Below are 8,627 nucleotides of genomic sequence, written 5' to 3' on the forward strand. Positions count from 1 at the left end.
TTGGTGGAGTTGAGTTGGTATGTTTTACCAACTTACCCCAACTCTTCCTTCTTCTCATGTTTTCAATGGCTTTACCTACGACCACTGTCACACTCCAAACTAACTCCAGGATCCGACAACTACCTCCATCGACAATTCTGACGACGAAATTTGGATTTTGACAACCATCTTTGATGACAGCTCCGGCGACCAACTTCGAGCTCCGATAACCTTCACACGATCAACTCTGACAACCAATTATGGCCTCCGACAACCACCTCCGGTGATCCAACTCTGATGACTACCTTCACGCTACCAACTCCGATGACCAATTAGCTCCGACAACAAACTTCAATGACCAACTTTGACTACAAACTCCGATAAAAATCACCTTCGATGATCACCTTTGAGCGAGTAACTCCGACGACCAACTCGGGGCTTTGACAATCACCTTCGACGAAAAACTCCGACAACTAACTCTAATACCACCTTCATGCGACTAACTTTGAGCTCCGACAGCCACCTCCGACTACAATTTTCAGTGAAAATCATCTTCAATGATCAACTTTGACAACCACTTTCGACCAACCAACACTGGGATTCGAAAATCACCTCCGATGACAAAATTCAACAACCAACTCCAATACACCTTCATGCAACCAGCTTCAGGCTCTGATAATCACCTCTGACTACAAACTCCAGTAAAAATTATCTTCGATAATCAACTTCGACAACCGCTTCCGACTACTATAAGACTGATGAATGTTAAAGTATGTTGTAGAGTTGTTAATTATATAAAAAAAAAAAAAAAAAAAAAAAAAAAATTATTTTGTCTACATTAAGTGCAATATTTATGTGTAAAAATTTGTAAAAAAAATATTTTTATTTAATTTAATTCACATATCAAATGAGTGTTAATAATATTTAAATGAAAAGTATGTATGTAGTTGAAAAATATGTAACATATAACAAAAAAAAAAACCATAAAATGAAAAAAACAAATTCTGAAATATTTTCCAGCAAAAATTAGTGAAAAATAGATATTTGTTCTATGACAATCCTCCAAATTTAGAGGAAATGAATGTGAAATTGTTGAAGAAATGTGGTGACATTCCATTAGCTGTTGTGATGATGGGAAAATTTTAATTAAAAAAATTCATGACATAGTAAAAATATAAAACAACAATAGAAAGAAGAAGATGATAATGAAATTCATGGGGTAGAATCAAAAGTTTTGATTTCGCTTTGGTTTCTCATTTTATTTAAACATATTTCTACAAGAAATGTAATGGATTAATTGTTGTTCATTACCCAAAAAAGAAAGAAAGAAAAATTTTAAAATTAAAAAAAAAAATTGCAATCCATATTTTATTCAAACAAAGATGAATAGAATTATTAAATAAAAAGATTTAAAGAAAATAGTAATCATGAAAGCATATTATTGAATAAAAAAGTTTCAAAAAACGACATCAGATACTCATATATATGAACTCTACACCCCAAATACAAACATATGAACTTAGACCAAACAACTTTGCACCCCAAACACAGACATATAGAGATGACCATGGGCGGGACGGGGATGGGGAAGGCTTCCCCATCTCCGCCCCGTCCCCCTATTTCATTCCCCGTCCCCGCGGGGAACGGGATGGGGATTCCTCGCGGGGATCGGGTTCCACGTGGGAAAAACTTTCTCGTCATCATTTTTTTTCTAACAATTTTTTATTTCAATTAAATATATTTTTTTAATAATTTCTTAAACATATCCAATACAACTTTTATTTAAATAAAATATTATCAATCTTGGTAATAAAAACAGTAATATACCTTCAATTTAAAAAGATATAATTAAAATACTAAATTCTCATAATTTTTATAAATTAAAATTTAACAATTAGAACATCATATCTTAAATATTACAACATCTAAGAAAGTAAAGTAATAAAGTTTTAAATTTAAATAATTAAAACCTCCATAATTATCTTAATAAAATCTACAATATATATATATATATATATATCGAGACGAGGTCGGGGTCGGGAATATATCCCCGTCCCCGGCCTTGAATTGCAAATGGGGAAAAAAATTTCCCACTTCCTCTCCCATTCCCTGTCTCATAGATTTTTTTGGACATCTCTACGTACATGTGAATTCAGACATCCCACCTCAATTCTCCATCCAACAGTCCTTAAATCATTATTAAAATTGATAAACTTAAGTCATTACTTTTGATAAATATAAAAACAACAAATATTTTTCTTCCTTTGACGAGACGCATTAAAATTATACAACTGCAATTAGGTCGGCATTTTTTTTTTTTTGAAAGGAAAGCTTTTCCAATTTGACTGTTTCAAACGAAGAATTATAAATAAATGTTGACACTTCATGACATTTGGAACATTCATATTTAGACAAAATTGTTCTTTTGAAAAAAAGATATATATGTGTGTGTAACAATTCCCAATTCCCATTCAGCAATTCATCTTTTTATGCAAATCAACCTACCATATTGTATTCTAAAACATTAAATTGAATAATTAACAAAAATTAAAGAACTAAAATGACTTTTTTAGATCAAAATGAAATTAAAAAATAAATAAATAAAAGCTCGATAACCCTAATGAATATTTGGAAGGTTTTTAAACTTTAAAACATATCTATCTTTTAATTTTATGTATAAGTGGTTCCTTAAATATTAAGGAAATGTTGAAGAAGAGGAAACTTTTCGTATTTTATCATATAATTTTTTAATTTTTAATTTTGTGTATAATAATTAATAAACCTATTCAAATTGTTTTTAAATTTACAGATCTAATAAGCATAAACTTGAATTGAATGTAGACACTTTAATTAGATATAAAATTCAAATTAAATGTATCTACTAGATTTGTTAATTAAAAAAATTAATATGCCAAACTTTTTTAAAAGTGTTTGGGCACAAGAAAAAGTTGGAAAAAGTGTTAAATAAAGCACGTTTCTGATTGGGTCAACAGAGTTGAAGGAACGTAGAAAAAATGGCAAAAGGAAATATTTGTTAGAATACAACACATCAAAATTTACCTGCTTCTTTGACAAATAATTCTTAAGTTATTTAGTCCTAAACTTTTACGTTAGATTAGGGCTAACAATGTATTTTTACTTAAAAAGTATTTATTACATTTTTCAATTTATATCTAATAGGAATAGGACATGAAAATTAGATAAACATTTTAAACTTTTTCCTATGTTAAAAAAAAATGTTCCAAGAATTTTCAAATTTTCCAATATTATCTTTGATTTATATAAACATGTCAAAACTAGCCTTATAGCATAAATCCTTTAGATTTTGGATGAAAATTAGACTCAAAATGGTGTGATAATAACATAGTACAAAAATTTGGATCGTTACACTATCATAAGCCACCACCATACAATTTCAGCCTCGAATTTTGTCCTAAATTCTAAAAGAGTTTATACTCCAACAATAATTTTTTAATTATTTAGAAAAGATCAAGATTAATGTTAAAACTTTTTAAAAAATAATGTTTTTTCCATTAAAAAATTTACAAACTTTAGCATTATTTTTTTATAATTTAACATAAAAACTAACTTCAAACTAATAAAAGAAGATTAATTTTTAGATTTATTTACAAATCCAGCACAATAGTAAAAAGTTTTCTAAGCTCATTAAAAAAAAAATTGTTTTTTTCTATATTTAAAAAATATTTCTAACAATTTTTGTATTTAAAACAATTTATCTTTTTGTTATATTCTCAGTCTTTTCTCTGTATTTTTCACAAAGATCCGCATTTTCATAAAAGTTAGGGCTTGAAAGTCTTTTAAGAGGGTTGTACGTCCTCATCCAATGAGGTACAATAATTTAGGGTCACAATCAACTCTACCTTAACTACTAATTGTACTTTTTAAAAAAAAAAAAAAAAAAAAATCCTCTATCAATTTTCAATATAATTCTTCATAGGAAATTAACAAAAGCCAGCTTAGGATCCCCTATCATTCCAAACTTTGTATTTTTTTTTTTTACCAAAAAAAAATAGTTACAATTTTTCTATAATTTGTCATCATATGTAATGTTAATCAATAATTGAATTCTATTCAACTATATTGTCTTAAATATGTTATCACATTTGAAATAATATCGATAAGTCAATTAGGAGGCTTGAGCCACACTTATCTTCCATCAATAATAAGATTTCAGTTGATTACGTTTGTTGTTGTTTACCTGTGATTCCTAACTGTAATGAACTTGGGGTCCACATCCAAATTTGTAATCAAAATATAAAATCTAATTGAAGAGCGGAGGTGATCAATTTGATTGTGTTTGAAAATTACATGAAGCATACTATCTTTACTTTTACCGTTACTGTTATCATTAACGTTACAAGTATTTTTTTTAGGACAACCTTATAAATATTGTTACTAACGAAGATTGTGAATCTGTCACATTTATTGTTATATTTACTGTTATCGTAGTGTCAAACAATAACATAACAGTAACAATAAATGTGATAGATTACGTTTGCGATTTACGATTGATACATTAATGAAATCTTCATTACGATTAGATTAATTTTCATTATAATTCGATAAACGTGATCTTAATTTATTGGTAAGAGAATGATTTGGTGGTCAAGGCATCTATTTTTTTTTTTAGCTCCACATCTCTATATGATTTTTTTTTTTAAAAAAAAAGAATATATGATTTAATATTATGTTTAAAGAAGTGCTGAATTATAATTTAATTAATAACGGCAAAACCCTAAAAGCCAAGAATTCATTTATTAAAAAAAAAGACCTAAGAGAAAAGGTATCAAGACCATAGTGTGTCATTCAAATGTCCCATTAATTGATTGTATTAATTAAAATCTTCCAATTCTAAAATGTATAATATTTTCAACAAGACAGCTATTTCATATCTCAAAGTTATGGTTATACCAACCATCTCTTTGTCCCCCCTTTCCATCTCTTTTATGACACTACCTTTTTATATCTTATTCAAAGTTTCTTTTTATTTTTTATTTTTTAAATTGTAATGTATTTTGATTTTTTTTTTTTTTGGGGAAAAACATTATTGATTTAATCATGACTATTTATAATTCCAATAATGTTAAGAGTTAAAAAGACTACCTTTTTTAATTTTTTGGGTTTTGTGGAAACAAATCCTGTCATTAAGGGAGTTTGGTCTCATTTAGAAGTTTCCTCTTTATTTATTATTATTTTTTAATGACATGGTTATTATTTTTCTTGCTTTTTTGCCTCATATTATAATGAATTTATTTTAACAAGGGTTTTGATATATTTTATCTTATTTTTGGTTAAGATCAATAATTTTATTTTATTTTTTGGATTTTAAGTTTACACCTAAAAAACTCTTATCTTTTTAAAGATCAAATAATTTAAAAATGTCGAGATACTCATAAAATTCTTAATTCTAGCTTTTAGATTTTTCGCTCGTCTTAAAAATTTTAAAAATTTGTAAATAAGAAATATATTGATGGTAGAAAAAAAAAGTGAATAATCATCTCAACCATAGGATTATTGAGTTGAGATCTTCCCTTGACCAACTTCTACTTTACTCCACCCTAAAGGTTCATTATGGTAAAAAATCATAACTTTTTTCCCTAACCTTTGCTTTTTCTCAACTTTTTTTCATTATTACACATCCTTCTCTCAAACTTCCATTTTCTCCTTTTTGTGGTCTAACTCTTTTTTTCCCCCTCTCATCTCCTCCTTTTTCTTTTTCTCAAAAAAAAAATAAAAAAATGAATTCTTATAATTTTACTAAAAAAATATAAATCAATTCTCAAATAGTTAAGGAGAAATTTTAGAATACTAAAATCAACGGATTCTTTTTCTTTTTCAAATCTTAAATTTCTATATCTTTTAGTTCTAACCCAAAAGTTTGAAATTTCATAATTTATTTAAATTCCTATCTTTTTACCAACTTTATTTTTACGAGTCAGAAATTTCAAATTCTCATCTTTATATTATAAAAAATACATATGAAAGAGAATTTTTAAAAATAGAAAAATAAGAAAAATTATTTATACAAAATAACAATTTTTTTTTTCCTTATAGAGATTAATAGAAGTCTATCATTGATAGATGCCAATAGAAATCTACAAAAAAAAAAAAAAAAAAAAAAAAAAAAAAAAGCGAAAATTTCGAGGGAGAAACTTTCTATGACTAAAGTGAATTATTCCATTCAAGAAGGTCTACATAGTTTGAATCACAAAGAACACAGCTAGCTAGCTTCCTCTGCAATTCACACTGAGATATAATGAAAAAAGAGATAGAGAATGGATTGGACTATGGCCTCCAAAATCAAAACTAATAATTACTAATATTCTATACGTAATTTATACCACAAAAAGAAAAATAAAAAGTGAACTTTTTTTTCCACCCGTGCACCTCCACAGTTTACTTTCTTCACTTAATAAATATAATCTATTTCAGAATTTTTTTTTTTACATATATATAAATAAAAATGTTACATTTTTTTTTAAAAAATTTCAAAAATAGAAAAATAAGGTAAACTACTTACAAAATTATACAAAATAATAAAATTTTAATATTCTAATAGAGATTGATATAAGTTTATCACTGAAAAATGTTTATCATCACTAATAGAAGCTGAGAAAAATCTATCAATATTTTTTTAAATAGTTTGATATTTTTCTATTTGTGAAAATTTTCTTTTTTTTTTTTACCATATTTTTCTTTTTAATATAAGTTTTAAATTTTTTTAAAAATGAACTGGAAATATGTCAAAAGAAGTTTGAACTTTTTGGGTGTTTTTTTTTTTTTATTATTATTAAAAAAATTTAATTTTAAGTTCAACAATGGAATCATTTAGGGTACGAAAGTACTCAACAAACCCACTAACCAAAATGGGAAAAAGGAAGAAGCTTTTATGAGTTCTATATGAAACCAAGGTTCCCATTTCCCTTGACCACTTTCTTTTCTCCTTTTTCTTTAAAACCTTGGTCAACCAATGCCTGATGTCCACGTGGCATGGCCTCACCAAATTTTGAAATTCACCCTCTAACTTATTTTAGGCAAGTTAATTAATCAACATTTTAATAAAATATTTCAATTCAATATTTATGCAAGTTTGCTAACAGATCTTTTCATTAATTGTTTTTTATACATACTTGAAAATTCTAAATTTAATTTTAAAATTTTAATATAACTAACTGATAAAGTACATAAATACAAACACATGTCACATTCAATACGATAACGACTTTTGATAATAATAATGATTGGTAAAATTTGACCTAAACTATGATACAAAGAGTTTTATATTAATATTAAAATATACGTAAAGCACTAAATTGAAAGTTTTAAACCCGTTCAACAAAATTACAACCAAATTGAAACTATAGGATGTTAGTTTGCTAAACATAATTCAAGCTCTACTCACATCTTTGTCAAATTGGAATTTACTAAACCTAGGTTTAAGATATTTGGTATAGATACTTAGACTAGTTTATCAATTTACCATTTGATTAATTAATTAATTAACCGACCGTGTTTTAGAATATAAGCATAGTATGATGATCATGTCTTTGATTAATTTTCCCTTTAATCAAGTGCGTCGGCATCAAATCTTTGACTTTATAATTCTATTATGACTAAACTACCTCCCATCCAACTTGATTCCTCACGTTAAATCAAATGGCAAGTTCTAGTAAATAAACTCCCACTTCAAGGGTATTCCCGTCTTTTTGACATAGAGACAATTCCCAACTCATGTGTGAATCAGTGAGTGTGTTTTAATCCTCTACACGTCACTTTCATAATTCAATGGTGTGACCCACCACCATCTATCTTTCAAATCAAACCCCCCATCCCATTCAACGGCTGTGATCATCCCAAAGATAAATGCTTACAGTGTGTGCATATGCACAGAAACAAACCCCCACATCTTATATATCAATAATCTGGACGGCTACAAATCCAAACTTTTTATTTACTTCATTTTCCTTTTAGAAATATGACTCATTTCCACCTCCGTCTTCTTCTTGCCATTTTTCTTCTTCTTCTAACTCCGACCATCGCCGTCTCCGCCGTCTCCGCCGTCCAGTCAAGGATTCCGATGAGAAAACAAGTGATTTTCCGGCCTTCTTCACCGTCGGTACACAAATCTACAGACTTTGAAGAACAAAAGCGAAGAGTCCCCACAGGATCAAACCCTTTACACAACAAACGGTGATTATTATTATTATTATTATTATATTTCACAAAGTTTCTAAAATTATTATTTTTAAAAATTTACCCACTTTATTTTTAATTTTTAATTTTCACACCCAAGATAAATTGGGTTTTCTTTAGGATTTTTGTGTTTAATTTTAATTTATATGGTAGTTTTGGATAATAGAGAAGTTTTATTTTAGATATAGTGAGAAGTTGATAAATGGTGAAGGGATGTTTTTTTTTCCACTTAGGAAACTCAATGTAGAAAATTTTGGTATTTGTATTTTTTTTTTTTTTTTTGTGTTGTAAATTTTGCAGGCTACTACTCTCTATTGGAGTTCTGATTATACAATATTAACCAATGTACATTAAATAAATAGAGAAATTTTTTATTAATTGTTTCTATTTTTTTTTCTTTGAGTAATTATAATTCCTCCCCATTTTGTTTGTTT

The sequence above is a fragment of the Benincasa hispida genome, chromosome 5, assembly GCF_009727055.1.
Source record: "Benincasa hispida cultivar B227 chromosome 5, ASM972705v1, whole genome shotgun sequence".
Classification (NCBI taxonomy): Eukaryota; Viridiplantae; Streptophyta; class Magnoliopsida; order Cucurbitales; family Cucurbitaceae; genus Benincasa; species Benincasa hispida.